The 16,908-nt window shown below is 40.5% G+C and overlaps 1 non-coding gene across 1 annotated transcript; it reads right to left on the bottom strand.

Moving 5' to 3' along the window:
* Positions 1–15,359: 15,359 nt before the first annotated feature.
* LOC149002404 (small nucleolar RNA R71) lies at positions 15,360–15,466 on the bottom strand. Its single transcript, XR_016170536.1, has one exon. It is a non-coding gene; the product is annotated as a small nucleolar RNA R71 (small nucleolar RNA).
* Positions 15,467–16,908: the final 1,442 nt, after the last annotated feature.

The raw sequence follows: 16,908 nt of genomic DNA, 5'->3' as shown, positions 1-16,908 counted from the left end.
CTCTATACTCTGATTTTGTTTTATTTTGCACTATGATATTATTTTGTGATCCTTCTGAGATCCATACTTAATTGCTTCTTAATTTACTTTAATACAATGATTTGTTCTCGTTCTTGATTATTGTCACATCCACCCAGCCGATACCCTATCTGGAATACCCGAGTGTGTGATCCACAGCCCCGAAGATCAAGTTTAGGAATGATCATATCCACTTAGCACAATAACATAATAAAAAGCAAAAACAAATCATTGCATTCAATTAATTTAATAATAATAGTCAAGAAAGGATCTTAGAAGGATCACAAAAGAATATTAGAGTGCGGAAAAAAACCAAGATACCAATCAAAAGAAATTGTAGAGTATAGCGGAAATATACCCCACACACAAACACGAAAGGTAGATCAAAATCTAAAGCAAAGTCTAGGCTAATACAAATAAAAGTAAAGGTTTAGAAGAAACAAGAGAAATCTAATCAACATCTTCTGTCGGCTCTTCTTCTTCTTCAAACTTCATCTTCTTCACCGTCAGGTCATGCTCTTGTAGCTTCAGGTAGCATCTAACTCACGATCCCATCGGCGAACAAGATGATGCCGGCTGCCATCAATAGGAACTAAGCTAGGGTTTCTTCTATACTAATAGTAGTCTCCTCAACAGTATGGATGAAGTAAACCCAATGCTGCCGCTCCCGCACAACTGTGGGGCTAACCCTGGTGCGGATAGTAATCCTCCTCGGCTCCAATATACGGATCCTCACCGACGCCACTACCCGGAGGGTAGTATGTGGAATCATAGTCCGCCTCAAAGAAGGTGCCATCGTAGTCCTCGGTACCTGTAATATAATCTAAATCATTTGCACAAAAAGGAATGAGTTCGAAGAACTCAGCAAGGCAGTTATTCCATAATTAGAAATCATACACATTCAGAACATAGCATAATGCAATGCGATATGGAACATATGATGCAAATATGAGTCTAACTCTATGAATGCTAGTCTCTAGGGTAGACATGCTTTAAGTCATAGTACCGTACTTCTTTGGATCGTCAGTCACTCTCCCATTTCCATATCTTGGGAATGCCTAGGGAAGATCGGTAAAGTCATAAAAAAAAACCGTGGTAAGGGGATCGGTCACCGCTCTCTCACATCACCATTTGGTCAAGTACTGGCGCATGTCACGGTAAAGCCTAGCCCAATGCAAGTCATCTACTCAGTCAGTCAAGTAAGATTCAGATACGTCCATTCCTCGCCCCCGACGATCCTTTCCGGTATCCTTCACACTAGAGTTAGCGAAATCCCGAATTTCGGACTCATCAACCCTATTGGTCATCCACATATAGTAAACGAGAAGCTCTCACGTCCTCTCACGGATTGGTTACCGGTCTTGAGTGCCCGTGAGCCCAAGTCTATCCATATGCAACTCTACCAATAAATGGCCCCTTTCAGGTATCCGTAGCATGGTTTATGTCCCCTACCGGATTGGTTACCGGCCTAGAGCGCCCATCCAACCATACACTACCACGGGTTGTTCGGTCTCAATGCCCTTCCGATTCGGGTCTGACATGACAATGATAAACCTAGCCAACCAACTAGACAGTCCTATGTATGTCATCCAATAACCCAGGAGAGTGTCGATAGGCACCATCGGAGAATGTCCCATACTATTCCCTCCGATGCCTAAGGACAGAAGTGTCAATAGAACACTCCCCAATCCCAAGTCAATACGTAAGCAATCACATATTCAAGTCAATCATCTTTCATGCATCCAATACATCTTATCATAAAAGTTAAAACATGATATTGAAATGAATCATCATAGACATAAGTAAACAAGAATAGTAATGTAACATGGCAAGAGTATAAAGATGTCAATACTACTGCTCTAACAAATATATAACAGTCTTATAAAGATTTAAAAGTAATCAAAAGGTTCCATTCATAAACAAGAACATAAATCATAAGTTGGTGATCTATATGTTTATGGAGATAACCATCCTTACCTTGGGTTGAATTGATGATGAATTGAGAGTACCAAGAAATAGTCCAAAATAATTGTTAAGGCCCTAAACAAACATCAATAATAAGTTAGAGAAGAAATTAAGAAGATTGGATATCAATTGGATCAAAATTGGCCAAGGTTGCTGTCAGCAACAACTTTGGTCGATGGTATCGACCAAAAGGATCGACCAAAATTTCCTTCGGGACAGAATGATGGATTTTGGGTGTTTTCATCCTAAATTGGTTTTCCGGTGTTTGGATCAATTTGAAACTTGGAGGAACACTTAACAATAGTAGTAGGACACTATAAGTCAAGAAAATTACCCAATCCAATGGTCCAAACAAAAAGCCCCAATTTGAGCTAACAAGTTCAAGTGATAAACATCATAGCATGAGTTGGAATTGATTGCATTGATGAGGAATGGCATGTAATAGTTAGAGGAACTAATAGAACTTCGATTGGAATCATATAGAAGTGATAAACATGAGCATAGCATGCCCTACAACTCAGTTTGGTACAAAGTGACATGATGTTAATAGAAGAATAGAGGAATACATAAGCTAGGCATGAGGTGGAGGCATAGCATCAATGGATGGCTAAGAAACTCATAGGTTAATTAGGTGTAGACACTTGGAGTGGTGGTTGCAAGGTTGCAGCACCATTTCCAATGTCTCACCAGCAAGAAAGGAAAAGAAAATAGTAGAAAATGGTAGGGTAGAGAGTGGAATGGTGATTCATACCTTAGTGTGGAAGAAGTAGACAAGAATCAATAGTAAACAATGAGTTTTTGATGAGGAGCCCTTCACATTAGCCAAGGAGGTGCCTTGGGAAGCTCTCCCCACGATTTCAGGTGAGAAAATGATTGCACAAGGCTCAAGGCTCGAGGTCATAATAAATGGAATAGGAATATTCCATGGAATCTTTAACTTGGCAGACTGGGAAACTTTTGTCGATGGTTTTGGTCGATGGTATCGACCAAAAGGATTGACCAAAATGTTTCTCAGCAGAAAAACAGGTTTAGTTCAACAACTTCAAGTAGGGATTTGAAAGGCTATACAAGGTCAATTTGAGTGAGGTTTTCTTCCACAATTCAATCAAGAAGTCTAGTTTCGGGGAATACCTTCGGATTGTGCACAGGAGGTCATTAGGTACATCAACGAGATTAATCTTCTCCGATGCACAGACTTTCCTTAAACACTAATAATGCATTTAAGCAAAGGGTATCATCATCAATGTCCATAGGCTCACTCTCCGAATCATGATCATCAATCAGAATGGTCCATAGGTCTCTTCTACCACCGCTTCGGGTCTTCGGACCTGAATACAACAGTGGATCCGGGTTAGGGTCAGGGTTAGAATAGGGCTGGATATTACAAGCTTAGTGCCCCATTCCCCTGGTGTATTTTTGGAGTACTTGGACCTGTAATTAATTAACTTTTTGGGATTATCTTTAATACCTGGACATGTAATTAACGTTATTACACTTCTTTTCCGCTGCTCTGAGAGAGTGGTTATGATACCTTCTCTCACCTTTATGATTATGTTCATACTTTACTGTTATTGTCTTCCGCACTCTGATTTATTTAATCTTATCTTATTCATGATACTTAGTATTAATTGTTTTTACTTTGATTATCTTTGTTCATGATTATGTCATTGTGTATGTGGGAGGCATGGACCTATGAATCTTGATCCTTGGACTGTGGATCACATTCCCGGGTATTCCAAATGGGGTACCGGCTGGGTGGATGTGATAGATTGGTATCAGAGCCCAAGATCAAGTGGAACCCCGACCATAGAAACGGTGACGGAACATTCCAAGTCACAGATCTGAAAGTGACTCAAGTACTCTTAGAAGCGAATAATAGAAAACCTGGATTATAAACCAAAATATTGAACCACAATTCGATTCATGAATAAGACACAATAATATAAACAAAATAACTGATCTTCATTAATTACATAGGAGAATTTTACAAGTCTGAAAAAGAGATACATCCAAGATAGCATAAAAGAAAATTCCTAGTACTATCTATATAGGTGATCGACTCCGACGATCTGTCTGACCCCTCCTAGATCTGAACTCCTCCTCCAGTCGTGCAAACCTCTCACCAAGGGTGCACATGTGTAATTCTATCCTCTCCTGTCGAGCCTTGATCCTCTCAAGTATGGAGTAAATGGACGGCTGATGAGAAGCCACATCTGGAGCCTCAGAAGTCGCATGAGATGGACCTCCGACCTCAGTGAATCGTGGAGTGGGAACCTCCTCATGTCTCGGAGCCTCATCATGACCCTGATCATCATCCTTACCATGCTCATCATCGTCACCACCATCATCATCATCATTACTATCATCCTCTGAGTCATCATCTCCTGATGCATCATCGGTGTCATCCTCATCCTCTGATCTGACGGCATCATGGAGCCCCATCTTCCTGATCGACCATGAGCCGATGTTCTCACCTAAGTCTCGACCCTGAATCATGGGTGTATGCTCCAAGTCCACATCAAAGTGCTCAAAAACACGAGTCAAGAGTCGACCGAAAGCCAAGTTCCTATCCCCAGGAAACTCAACCCGATCAATCATAACATTCTGCATGATGTATGCTAAATCAATCTGCACTCTAGTATACATGCTATAGATAACCAATGCCTCCATCGCTGACACCTTGCTATGGTGCCCTGCCTTCGGAAGGATGTTTCGCCCAACGATACGAGCGATAACCCGAGCTGAAGGACGCATCGCGGTACCACACCGGGGCGTATAGCAGTTAATGTAATCCCATAGAGTCATGCATACCTCGTATACCTCATAGGGAAGAAGAACATCTGTGATGTATGTACCAGCAGGAATCCACCAACGGGAATCTCATACAATCGGTACATCTAAAATGCGAGCCAATGTCCTGGTAGTGAAGCTGATCTCCCTGCCTCCAACCATAGAATCCATGACAATCCTAGAACCATCCCGTGGATCATCCTCTATACGGTAAGTCAGGTTACTATAGAAGTACCTGACAAGAGCTGGATAGACTGGCTGTGCCGTAGTGTATAAGTGAAGCCAATCCATAGCCTCTAATCTCTCTCGGATGCGGAATACCTCTAAATCATCTACATCAACCAATCGTCCATGCTCGATCAGTATATCATGAAAATAGTGCTCGTGTAGAAACTCCGCCATAGGAGTAGTGAAATGCTCCTCATCTGTAACCTCAGCCCGGGGAACAAGTCCTTGACCTCTATCCACTCGTCTACCTCCTCTAGGCATAGTGAATCTGTTGAAACAAAGAAAGAAACCCATTTGGATTAGTCCCAATGTGTGATTGTTAGATGAAGGGCATTTTCGTAAATTTTCAGAAAATTTCGATTTTGGTAAAATTTTGATTTGATTATTCTAACATATGCATAAGACCTGTACAAGCATGCAAGAATACTTCATTTGGTGAAAATCCATCTTTTTGGCATATTCAAAGTGAAAATTCAGCAAGTAGGAGAGAGAAGATCCCTCCTTTGGCTTGCATTTGTGATTTTTGAAAATTTGGAATTTGATCGAATGGAGAGTGGGAACACCTCCCCCATAGTAAATCAGTATTGTAGAAATTTATTTCATGTTAAAATTCCTTTTGGTTTGAAAATGAGACAAGTTTTTGTAAAGTTGGATTTTTGTGAAATGAATAGTGTTGTGATAACCAAAATGAATGCAATCTTGTGTTTGGAACTTAGACTTGCTTGAAAAACTATGGAAACATGTTTCTAATCACTTGCATGCATGATTCTAACCATTAGCAACATGTATTATTCAGTTTTGATGGAAAACACATCTATGGTAAAAGAAATTTTCAAGAAAAGAGAAAGAGAAGGAGAACCTACTTGTGTTGATGATCAAATGAGAATCTCAAGAATGATTGAAGCCTTGAATCAAGTCCTAGCACCTTTGAAAACCCTAGAAAATCGTCTTCCCCAAAGCTAAACTCGAAATGGTTGAGTGAGAAATGAAAATGAAATGAGAAGTGGGCCCTTTAAATCTGATTTTTCGTGCAGAAACTTTTTGGTCGATCATTTTGGTCGATACCATCGACCAAAAGCATCTACCAAAGTTGGTCAGTTTCCTGCTTTGGGCTATTTTTGGGAATTTCTGATTTTTTACTTAAACTCCTTCGGATTTTGTGTAATATTGATTTATTTGACTACTGTATTGATGATTCTAACCATGATTTGGTTATCCTATTCGTTGATCAAGTTGTCTTTGTCAGATTTGAAATCTTGGTATCCTTATCTTTGATTCTTGCAGAATGGTCTTACTTAGAAACCGTTTCATCGGATCCGGCAGCAATGGAAACGAGGAAATCCCTGCTGGGGGCTTCGATCAGTAGACACAGGATGATAGCCACACCACAAATGGCATCCCTGGTGCCCCCGCTTTCGGAAGCTTTAGAGATATCGCCAGCGTTATGACCAACATGATGCATCAACAGGCTGCCCAATTTAATCAAATGATGGCTGGTTTTTCTACCCTTCGCAATGAGAACCATGCCGGAGTAGGAACTTTCTGAAGCTGCAGCCCCTCTTGTGGAAAGATTCACCGGGACACCCCACACCCGTTTGATGGAAAGTTTCCTAAAGTTACAAGTACCTTCTTTTATTGGTGTGGCAAAAGGACACCCTCTTTCCGAACAAGTGGCTTCGAGAATTGGAGAAGGCCTTCAGACATCTGCAATGTTCTGATGCTCAGAAAGTGTTGTTTGTCGAGCAGAAGCTTCAGCAAGAAGCTGATGCATGGTGGGCTTCCACTAGGCCTATCCTGGAGACCTTGAATGCTGGTGTTGTCACCTGGGAGAAGTTTAAGGAAGCTTTTTGCAAGAACTATTTTTCGGAAGCTGTAAAAGATACCAAGGAGGCCGAGTTCATGGCTTTAGTACAGGGTACCTTGTCTGTGCTTGAGTATCAGCAAAAATTTGAAGAACTTTTTTTCTTCGCCCTCGAATCCTTTAAGTCTGATGAAGCCAAAGCGAAGAAGTTTTTCAAGGGTTTGCGGCCTTCTATCAAGGCATACCTCACTGTCTTGCCTCTTGAAGGATATGCTCAGGTGGTTCAAAACTCGAAGAAGCTTGAAGAAAAGGAAAAGGAAAATGCTCGAGTTCAGAAACCCTGGCAGTCTAGGCCCCCTAGCTTTGTAGACCGCACTGATCGGCGTTTTGCTAGACCTGCTCCATATCTTGCACCCGCCTTTCAGCCGAGAAATTTTGGTCAGAATCCTAATTCCCTTCCTGTGAGCTATCATGGTCAGTCCAGTGGAGTCAGACCTCAGGGAGCTACTTATCTTCCTAGACCTGGGATGGTGAATCCTAGGCTAGCATATCAGAGACCTCCCCCTGTTGCAGCTCCTATTGGATCGAAAGACTCCACTTGCTTCCTCTACAAGCAAGCAGGCCATTATGCTCGTTTCTGCCCCAAGAAGTCAGTGCAACCTCAAGCTCCTGTCGTGAAGAGTACTCCTGCTGCTACTTTTGCCCCTCCCTCTGGCAAAGTGTTTAGCATATTTGGTATCGAGCAAGATCCCTGTCACGATGTTGTCACAGGGTACCTGTTAGTTGCTTCTCTTCCCATATTTGTATTATTTGATATGGGTGCATCACATTCATTCATATCATCTACTTTTGCCTTGAAGACTAACTTGACACCTCGATGTTTATCTAGTTATCTATCTATTTGTACCCCTGTTGGGTCTGCTGTTAAACTAGATAAAGTGTTAGAAGGTTGTTCTGTTTTGATTTGTGGAAGAAATCTGAAGGCAAATCTTGTATTGTTTGACATGAGAGATTTTGATGTAATCTTGGGAATCGACTGGTTGACCTTCTACAATGCCGTGATCTTATGCTCCTCGAAGAAGATCCAGTTCCGTGTAGAAGAGAATTCGGTTTTCGACTTTCAAGGAGAGAAGGGAAGATTTAGCAAGAAGACCTTGTCCACTCTAATGCAAGTCCATGCCTTTTTGGAAGATGCTTCGTCTGGAAGCAAGGTCAAAGGGAAGAAGAGACTTGAAGAAGTCAGAGTTGTTAGTGAGTTTGCTGATGTTTTTCCGAATGACTTGTCAGGTTTGCCTCCTGATAGGGAAGTTGAGTTTTCTATAGACTTAATTCTTGGAGCGACTCCTGTATCCAAGGCCCCTTACAGAATGGCACCTACCGAACTCGAAGAGTTGCAAACTCAGTTGAATGAACTCTTAGAGAGAGGTTTCATGCAGCCAAGTGTATCGCCTTGGGGAGCTCCGGTCTTGTTTGTAAAGAAGAAAGATGGTAGTATGCGTCTGTGCATTGACTACCGGGAGTTGAACAAGCTGACAATCAAGAATAGATACCCTTTGCCTCGAATTGATGACCTTTTTGATCAGTTGAAGGGTGCTGCTGTCTTTTCAAAGATTGATTTGAGATCGGGATATCACCAGTTGAAAGTGAAGTCAAGTGACATCTTTAAGACAGCGTTCAGAACAAGGTACGAACATTATGAATTTAAAGTGATGCCTTTCGGCTTAACTAATGCCCCTGCCGTGTTCATGGACCTCATGAACCGAGTATTTCACGATGTGCTCGATAAGTTTGTAATCGTTTTCATTGATGACATCTTGATTTACTCAAAGAATGAAGAAGAGCATGTGGAGCACCTGAACTTCACATTGCAAAGGTTGAGAGAAAAGAAACTCTATGCTAAGTTTAGCAAGTGTGACTTTTGGCTCTCAAGGGTAGTATTTCTTGGCCATGTTGTTTCAGCCGAGGGTATTCGTGTTGACCCAGAGAAAGTTCAAACTGTTACTGATTGGGAAAGACCGAAGACCGTGACTGAGATAAGAAGTTTCCATGGATTGGCAGGATACTACCGGAGATTTATAGAAAACTTTTCTAGGTTGGCTGCCCCTATGACTAGGCTAACTAGGAAAGAAGAGAAGTTTGTTTGGACTGATTTTTGTGAGAAGAATTTTGAAGAGCTGAAAGTTAGATTGACAAGCGCTCCAGTTTTGACTATACCTGATAGTTCCGGTGGATTGACAGTCTACACTGATGCTTCAAAAATTGGTTTGGGTTGCGTGTTGATGCAACACGGTAAGGTAGTGGCTTATGCCTCTCGGCAACTAAAGGATTATGAGCGGAACCACCCCACTCATGACTTAGAGCTTGCAGCTGTTGTATTTGCTTTGAAAATTTGGAGACACTATCTATACGGTGAGAAGATCGCCATCTTTATAGATCATAAAAGTTTGAAATACTTCTTCACCCATAAGGAGTTGAATATGAGACAAAGAAGATGGTTGGAGTTGGTCTCTGACAATGATTGTGACATCCAGTACCACCCGGGTAAAGCAAATGTAGTGGCGGATGCTCTTAGTAGAAAGAGTCAAATAAAAGAGTTGGATTTAAATGCTTTAAGTCGGCCTTTGTTGTCCTCGATGGAAAGATTTGGTTTGGAAGTGGTCCCTAAGGGTTCGGATTGTATTCTTTATGCCATGACTGCAAGATCCTCCCTTAGAGATAGAATTGTTGCCTTGCAAAGTTCTGATCTAGAGTTGAAAGAGAAGATTGATAAAATTGCCTTGAATTCAGAAATGGACCCTGCTTTTAGTACATGCATGGATGGTACCTTATTGTTTACAGGTAGACTCTGTGTGCCTGCTGTTGATGAAATCAAGAAGGAAATATTGAAAGAATCACACCAATCCATCTTTACAGTACACTCTGGAAGTACCAAAATGTACAAGGACTTAAGGGAACATTTTTGGTGGAACGGTTTGAAAGCGGACGTTGAAGACTTCATTGCCAGGTGTGAAACTTGCCAATGTGTAAAAGCTGTTCGTCAACACCCATCTGGATTACTTCAGCCCCTTCCTATTCCTAGTTGGAAGTGGGAAGACATCTCAATGGACTTCGTGACTAGCTTGCCTCGGACGAGTAAGGGAAATGACACTGTGTGGGTGATTGTTGATAGGTTGACCAAATCAGCCCATTTCATTCCTATAAAGATCACCTACACCTTGGATAAGCTAGCTAGACTTTATGTGGACAATGTAGTTCGTCTACACGGAGTGCTGGTGAGTATTGTTTCTAACCGTGATCCTAGGTTCACCTCAAGGTTTTGGAATGGTCTGCAGAAAGCCTTGGGAACCCAATTGAATCTAAGTACAACTCATCACCCACAATCTGATGGACAATCTGAGCGGACAATTCATATACTAGAAGACATGCTTAGATCTTGTGTGGTTGACATGGGTGGAAATTGAGATGAACACTTAGCCTTAATTGAGTTTGCCTATAATAACAGTTATCAAGCAACAATAGGCATGGCTCCGTTTAAGGCTTTGTATGGTAACACTTGTAGAACGCCTTTGTATTGGACTGAGACTAGTGAAAGAAAAGTCTTAGGTCCAAAGATGATAGAAGCTACAAGTGATATGGTTGATATGATTCGGGAAAGAATCAAGTTTGCTCAATCTAGACAGAAATCTTATGCCGACAAGAGAAGAACCGACTTAGAATTTCAAATCGGAGAGAAAGTTTTCCTTAAAGTATCACCTATGAAAGGGGTGACGAGATTCAATGTGAAAGGAAAGCTTAGCCCCCGCTTCATTGGACCTTTTGAGATTTTGGAGAAGGTTGGACCTGTAGCATACCGCTTGGCCTTGCCTCCATCTCTTGCTGGAGTTCACAATGTGTTCCATGTTTCAATGATTCGAAAGTACATAGAGAACCCGGAGCCCATACTACAGCAAGCACCCGAAGGACTTAGTGCAGATCTTTCTTATGATGAAGGACCAGCCGAGATCCTAGATAGAAAGGACAAGCAGTTGCGGAATCGCACCATCCCTTTGGTGAAGATTCGATGGAAGAACCATACCCCCGAAGAAGCTTCATGGGAGAAAGAAGATGACATGAAGGAGAAGTTTCCTCATCTTTTTGGAAGCAAGGTATGCTTTCAATTTCGAGGACGAAATTCTTTTAAGGGGGGGGGGGGAGAATGTAATATCCAGCCCTATTCTAACCCTGACCCTAACCCGAATCCACTGTTGTATTCAGGTCCGAAGACCCGAAGTGGTGGTAGAAGAGACCTTTGGACCATTCTGATTGATGATCATGATTCGGAGACTAAGCCTATGGACATTGATGATGATACCCCTTGCTTAAATGCATTATCAGTGTTTAAGGAAAGTCTGCGCATCGGAGAAGATTAATCTCCTTGATGTACCTAATGACCTCCTGTACACAATCCAAAGGTATTCCCCGAAACTAGACTTCTTGATTGAATTGTGGAAGAAAACCTCACTCAAATTGACCTTGTATAGCCTTTCAAATCCCTACTTGAAGTTGTTTTTCTGCTGAGAAACATTTTGGTCAATCCTTTTGGTCGATGCCATCGACCAAAACCATCGACCAAAGTTTCCCAGTCTGCCAAGTTAAAGATTCCATGGAATATTCCTATTCTATTTATTTTGACCTCGAGCCTTGAGCCTTGTCCAATCATTTTCTCACCTGAAATCGTGGGGAGAGCTTCCTAAAGCACCTCCTTGGCTAATGTGAAGGGCACCTCATCAAAAACTCATTGTTTACTATTGATTCTTGTCTACTTCTTCCACACTAAGGTATGAATCACCATTCCACTCTCTATTTTCCTTTCTTGCTGGTGAGACATTGGAAATGGTGCTGCAACCTTGCAACCACCACTCCAAGTGTCTACACATCATTAACCTATGAGTTTCTTAGCCATCCATTGATGCTATGCCTCCACCTCATGCCTAGCATATGTATTCCTCTATTTTTCTATTAACATCATGTCATTTTGTACCAAACTGAGTTGCAGGGCATGCTATGTTCATGTTTATCACTTCTATATGATTCCAATCGAAATCCTATTAGTTCCCCTAACTATTACATGCCATTTCCATGACAATGCAATCAATCCCAACTCATGCCATGATGTTTGTCACTTGAACTTGTTAGCTCAATTTGGGGCTTTTTGTTTGGACCATTGGATTGGTAATTTTCTTGACTTATAGTGTTCTACTACTGTTGTTAAGTGTTCCTCCAAGTTTCAGATTGATCCGAACACTGGAAAACCAATTTAGGATGAAAACACCCAAAATCCATCATTCTGTCCCGAAGGAAATTTTGGTCGATACCATCGACCAAAACCATCGACCAAAGTTGTTGCTGACAGCAACCTTGGCCAGTTTGATCCAATTGATATCCAATCTTCCTAATTTCTTCTCTAACTTATTATTGATGTTTGTTTAGGCCTTAACAATTATTTTGGACTATTTCCTGGTACTCTCAATTCATAATCAATTCAACCCAAGGTAAGGATGGTTATCTCCATAAATATATAGATAACCAACTTATGATTTATGTTCTTGTTTATGAATAGAACCTTTTGATTTCTTTTAAATCTTTATAAGACTGTTATATATGTGTTAGAACAGTAGTATTGACATCTTCATACTTTTTGTCATGTTACCTTACTATTCTTGTTTACTTATGTCTATGATGATTCATTTCAATATTATGATTTAAATTTTATGATAAGATGCATTGGATGCATGAAAGATGATGAACTTGAATATGTGATTGCTTACGTATTGACTTGGGATTGGGGAGTGTTCTATTGACACTTCTGTCCTTAGGCATCGGAGGGAATAGTATGGGATGTTCTCCGATGGTGCCTAGCGACACTCTCCCGGGTTATTGGATGACATACATAGGATTGTCTAGTTGGTTGGCTAGGTTTATCCTTGTCGTGTCAGACCCGAATCGGAAGGGCATTGAGACCAAACAACCCGTGGTAGTGTATGGTTGGATGGGCTCTCTAGGCCGGTAACCAATCCGGTAGGGGACATAACCATGCTACGGATACCCGAAAGGGGTCGTTTATTGGTAGGGTTGGAAATGGCTAGACTTGGGCTCACGGGAGCTCAAGACTGGTAACCAATCCGTGAGAGGACGTGAGAGCTTCCCGTTTAGTATTTGTGGATGACCAATAGGGTTGATGAGTCCGAAATTCGGGATTTCGCTGACTTTAGTGTGAAGGATACCGGAAAGGATCGTCGGGGGCGAGGAATGGACGTATCTGGATCTGACTTGACCGACTGAGTAGATGACTTGCATTGGGCTAGGTTTTACTGTGACATGCGCCAAAATTTGATCGTGTCGCTAACCAATCAAAAATAAAATCCTATACTAATCTAGCAAGCAGAAAGTACGGGGTCGAACTATGGGGAACTAAAAGGCTAAGTTACTAAGATTGAATTTAACAAAACTAAATTTAAATTAAATCTATTAATTAATGCAAAAACTTAAACTATGAATATGTGAAGATCTTTGGGATTTCGAATCCCCAATGCTTTTCCCTAACCTATATATTTGATAAGCATGCATTTACCATTATTTATTTGATTTAATTCCCCATACTTATTTAATTTAAAGAGAGCTAATTGAGTATTTTTGTGTATTTTTCAGGAATAAGGAGATTTTGGATATTAGAGATAATATGGAGTAAAGTTGGCAAATATATTAGATATTGGTGGATTTTAAATCATGGCATTCAATCTTGCTGCTCAAGAAATCATGAAAAGTGAGATCTTAGCCAAATTGGAAATAGGTGGAGGTTTAAAGAACAAAATTGGTAATAAATCTGAAAATCGGGTAAACAGACCTACCTTCAGTATTCTGGGCATATCTCTCTCGTATGAGCTTGGATTTCGATGATTCAAGATGATATGGAATGATATTGAAAATATCTACAACTTTCCAGTTTTGAGTTTTTCCAAATTCCGAAAGAATAAAGGTCAAATCGACGGGTAAAGAGAGGGGATTCATTATGTGCGGGAGACATAAAAGAGAAGCTAACCATAGAAAGGAAGACGGCGAATGCGGCTCTCATCTCTCATTGCTGAAGAAGAAGACCACATCTCTCTCTCTCTCTCTCTCTCTCTCTCTCTCTCTCTCTCCCCCTATGTTTCATCTTTATTTTTCTTATGAACTTTGTAATAATGAGTAGCTAGTTCCTTTTCTTTGGGATGTAGATGAACCATGCTTATTTCATTAATTTGATTGTGCTATCTCTTCTAGTTGATTGTGTTTGAGTTTGGCCAAAGATGTTCTATAGCTCAGCGAACTAAGCGTGCCAATCTTCCGTGAAGGACAATAGTCTTGCGAAGATAGGGCATATCTAGGAAGACCATCCTTAATTTACTTTGAAGTGTAGGGTATATCGGTTAGGGAAAAGCATTGGGGATTCGAAATCCCAAAGATCTTCACATATTCATAATTTAAGTTTTTGCATTGATTAATAGATTTAGTTTAAATTTAGTTTTGTTGAATTCAATCTTAGTAACTTAGCCTTTTAGTTCCCCATAGTTCGACCCCGTACTTTCTGCTTGCTAAATTAGTATAGGATTTTATTTTTGATTGGTTAGCGACACGATCAAATTTTGGCGCCGTTGCTGGGGAACCAAAGCACGGTTGCTAGAATTGATTTTTGTCAGTTAGACATAATTTTTAGAGTAATTTTAGTGTTTTTAATTTTTAATTTTTCTTTGCTTATTTAACTAATCTCTTTTTCTGTTGTTTTGTAGGTAACTGCAAGAGTAGCGATTCGATAATTAGTTTAGGTTGTTATCTTTTTTTTCTTAGATATAATTGTATTTAGGACTTTTCAATTGTAATACTTGCATTAGATTGGGTTGTTTAGGTTAATTTTTAAAAGTCCCCATCCCTTAGATCCCACATGTGTAACTTTTGTTCAAAGATCACGTGGATTGCGCTTGAGGTACGTCCTATACTCTCCCTTTTGCTATAGTTATTTTCTTTTAATTTTCCTTATTTAGCTTATTCTTTTTTTTATTCTTCTGTGTGTATGCATGGTCGTCGGTCCCTAAACCCTGAGTTGGTTCCACTTGACTTAGAGTTAGAAGAGACTTTGGCCAACCTTAGAAGGCAAAGAACCATGGCAAACTATGAGCCTTCAATGAGGCCCTTGAGTGAGCATTTCATTCCTACGATATACACTCCAGTTTCTTGTATTAAGTTGCCTAACATAGAGGCGGCTCAATATGAGATCAAATCTAGTGTGATTCAAATGCTACCATCTTTTTATGGATTTGCCAATGAAGAGCCTTATAAGCACTTAGATGAGTTTTTAGAGGTGTCCTCCACGGTTAAAATTCAAAACCTCTCAGTTGATGCTTTAAGGTTACTTCTTTTTCCATTCTCCCTTAAAGATAAAGCTAAGCATTGGCTTCATTTTTTGGACAATGTTAAAATTTCCACTTGGGTAGAAATGCAACAGGAGTTCCTTAAAAAGTTATTCCCCATTGGCCGTACCAATAGCATTAGGAGAGCGATAACGAGTTTCTCCCAACAAGAAAGAGAACAATTTCATGAGGCTTGGGAAAGACTAAAAGAATTACTTAGAAAGTGCCCCCACCATGCTATTCCTAAATGGCAATTGGTTCAATGTTTTTATGATGGCCTTAGTGTGAAACCCAGCCCTAACCTTGACCCGGAAACCTTGTTATTTGTAGGTCCGATGACCCGAAGTAAAGTAAGAAGTCAGCTTTGGGCCATCCCAGTAGAGGACTTGGTGTCTGGCTTTGAATCCATGAAGGTTGATGATGAGGTGCTATTTATGGAAACAGAATCCTGATGAAGATCTAATTAGTTGATGGACTTGGAGTGATCTCTATCTTGGTTTGAAGGCATTTCTACCTACTAGGTAAGTCACTTGACTTGTGTGCAAAACCCCTTTAGGTTTGGATTTGATCTGGGCCTTCAATTCCCTGTTTTGGCCTTGCTGTCTGCATTGGTCGACTGATTGGTCGACTGGGCCAGTCGACCAATCCACTCGACCAATGGGTGCTGTCTTTGGCAATTAGGTTGATTCTTGCTCTATTTAAGCCTAACCTCGAGTCCACTTCGTATTTGCTGCCTCCAAACCCTCTGGAACGAACCAAAGACCTCTCGCAAGTCATCTCTCTTGCATCCTTGGAGTTTTCTTGGCGGATCTTCGTCGGAACTCTTCTTTTTGCATCAAAAGGTATGTCTACTCTCTCTTCTTCTCCTACATCTTTGTTTTTCTTTCCTTTTTGAGTTGAGACAGTAGAAGAGATGCTGCATCCTCTGTTGCAAACATCTCTCGAACATGTTCTCATGATCATCCTAAGGATTAAAGGCTAGAACAATGATCTTAACCATGATCATTGCAAGCTTTTGAAGGATTCATGATCAAACCATGATTTAATCTCTGTTAATTTCCTAATCTGAATTCTGATCTCTTTGGATCTTCTTTCATTGATCATGTTAGTGGTTAATGGTTGTGTTTTCTTGCTATGATCCATAATCCATAGAATTCTAGTTATTCTCTTCTACCTTACTATGTGTTCTTCATGATGCATGATAGTACATATATGGTAGGTTTTATTTCCTTATTTAGATTTATGCTTCTAAGCCTTATACCATGAAGACCTATGCATGTTTTCATGTTTTCATTACCGAAAGCAATGATCCATCTTCCTATTGTTCTTGTCCTTGTTTTCTATTTCAAACTTCATCAAGATCCATGTTTGATTTATTTATGGTAACTTTTTGTTTCCTAATTTGGGTCTTGATACCTTGATTTGATTAGTGTTTTGAGGTCCCCTATATGCTAGAATACTACTGATGTAGTCTACCCCTTGATTAGTACCCTCTTGAACCATCAAATTCGGATTTCATATCTCAAAACTCTGATTTTCTAAGTTATCGTCTCGCATTGGTCGACTGATTGGTCGACTGGACCACTCGACCAATCCACTCGACCAATGAGTACAAAGCAACTCCGTAATTGGTCTGTTTCGGATGCTTTGCTATATTTTCTGTTAGGGATCTTTCCTAATATG

This window comes from Hakea prostrata, chromosome 10, assembly GCF_041222555.1.
Source record: "Hakea prostrata isolate BN-2017 chromosome 10, UWA_Hpros_2, whole genome shotgun sequence".
NCBI classification, from domain to species: domain Eukaryota; kingdom Viridiplantae; phylum Streptophyta; class Magnoliopsida; order Proteales; family Proteaceae; genus Hakea; species Hakea prostrata.
The sequence above is the reverse complement of the archived record's forward strand: the minus strand, read 5'-3'. Positions and strand labels throughout refer to the sequence as shown.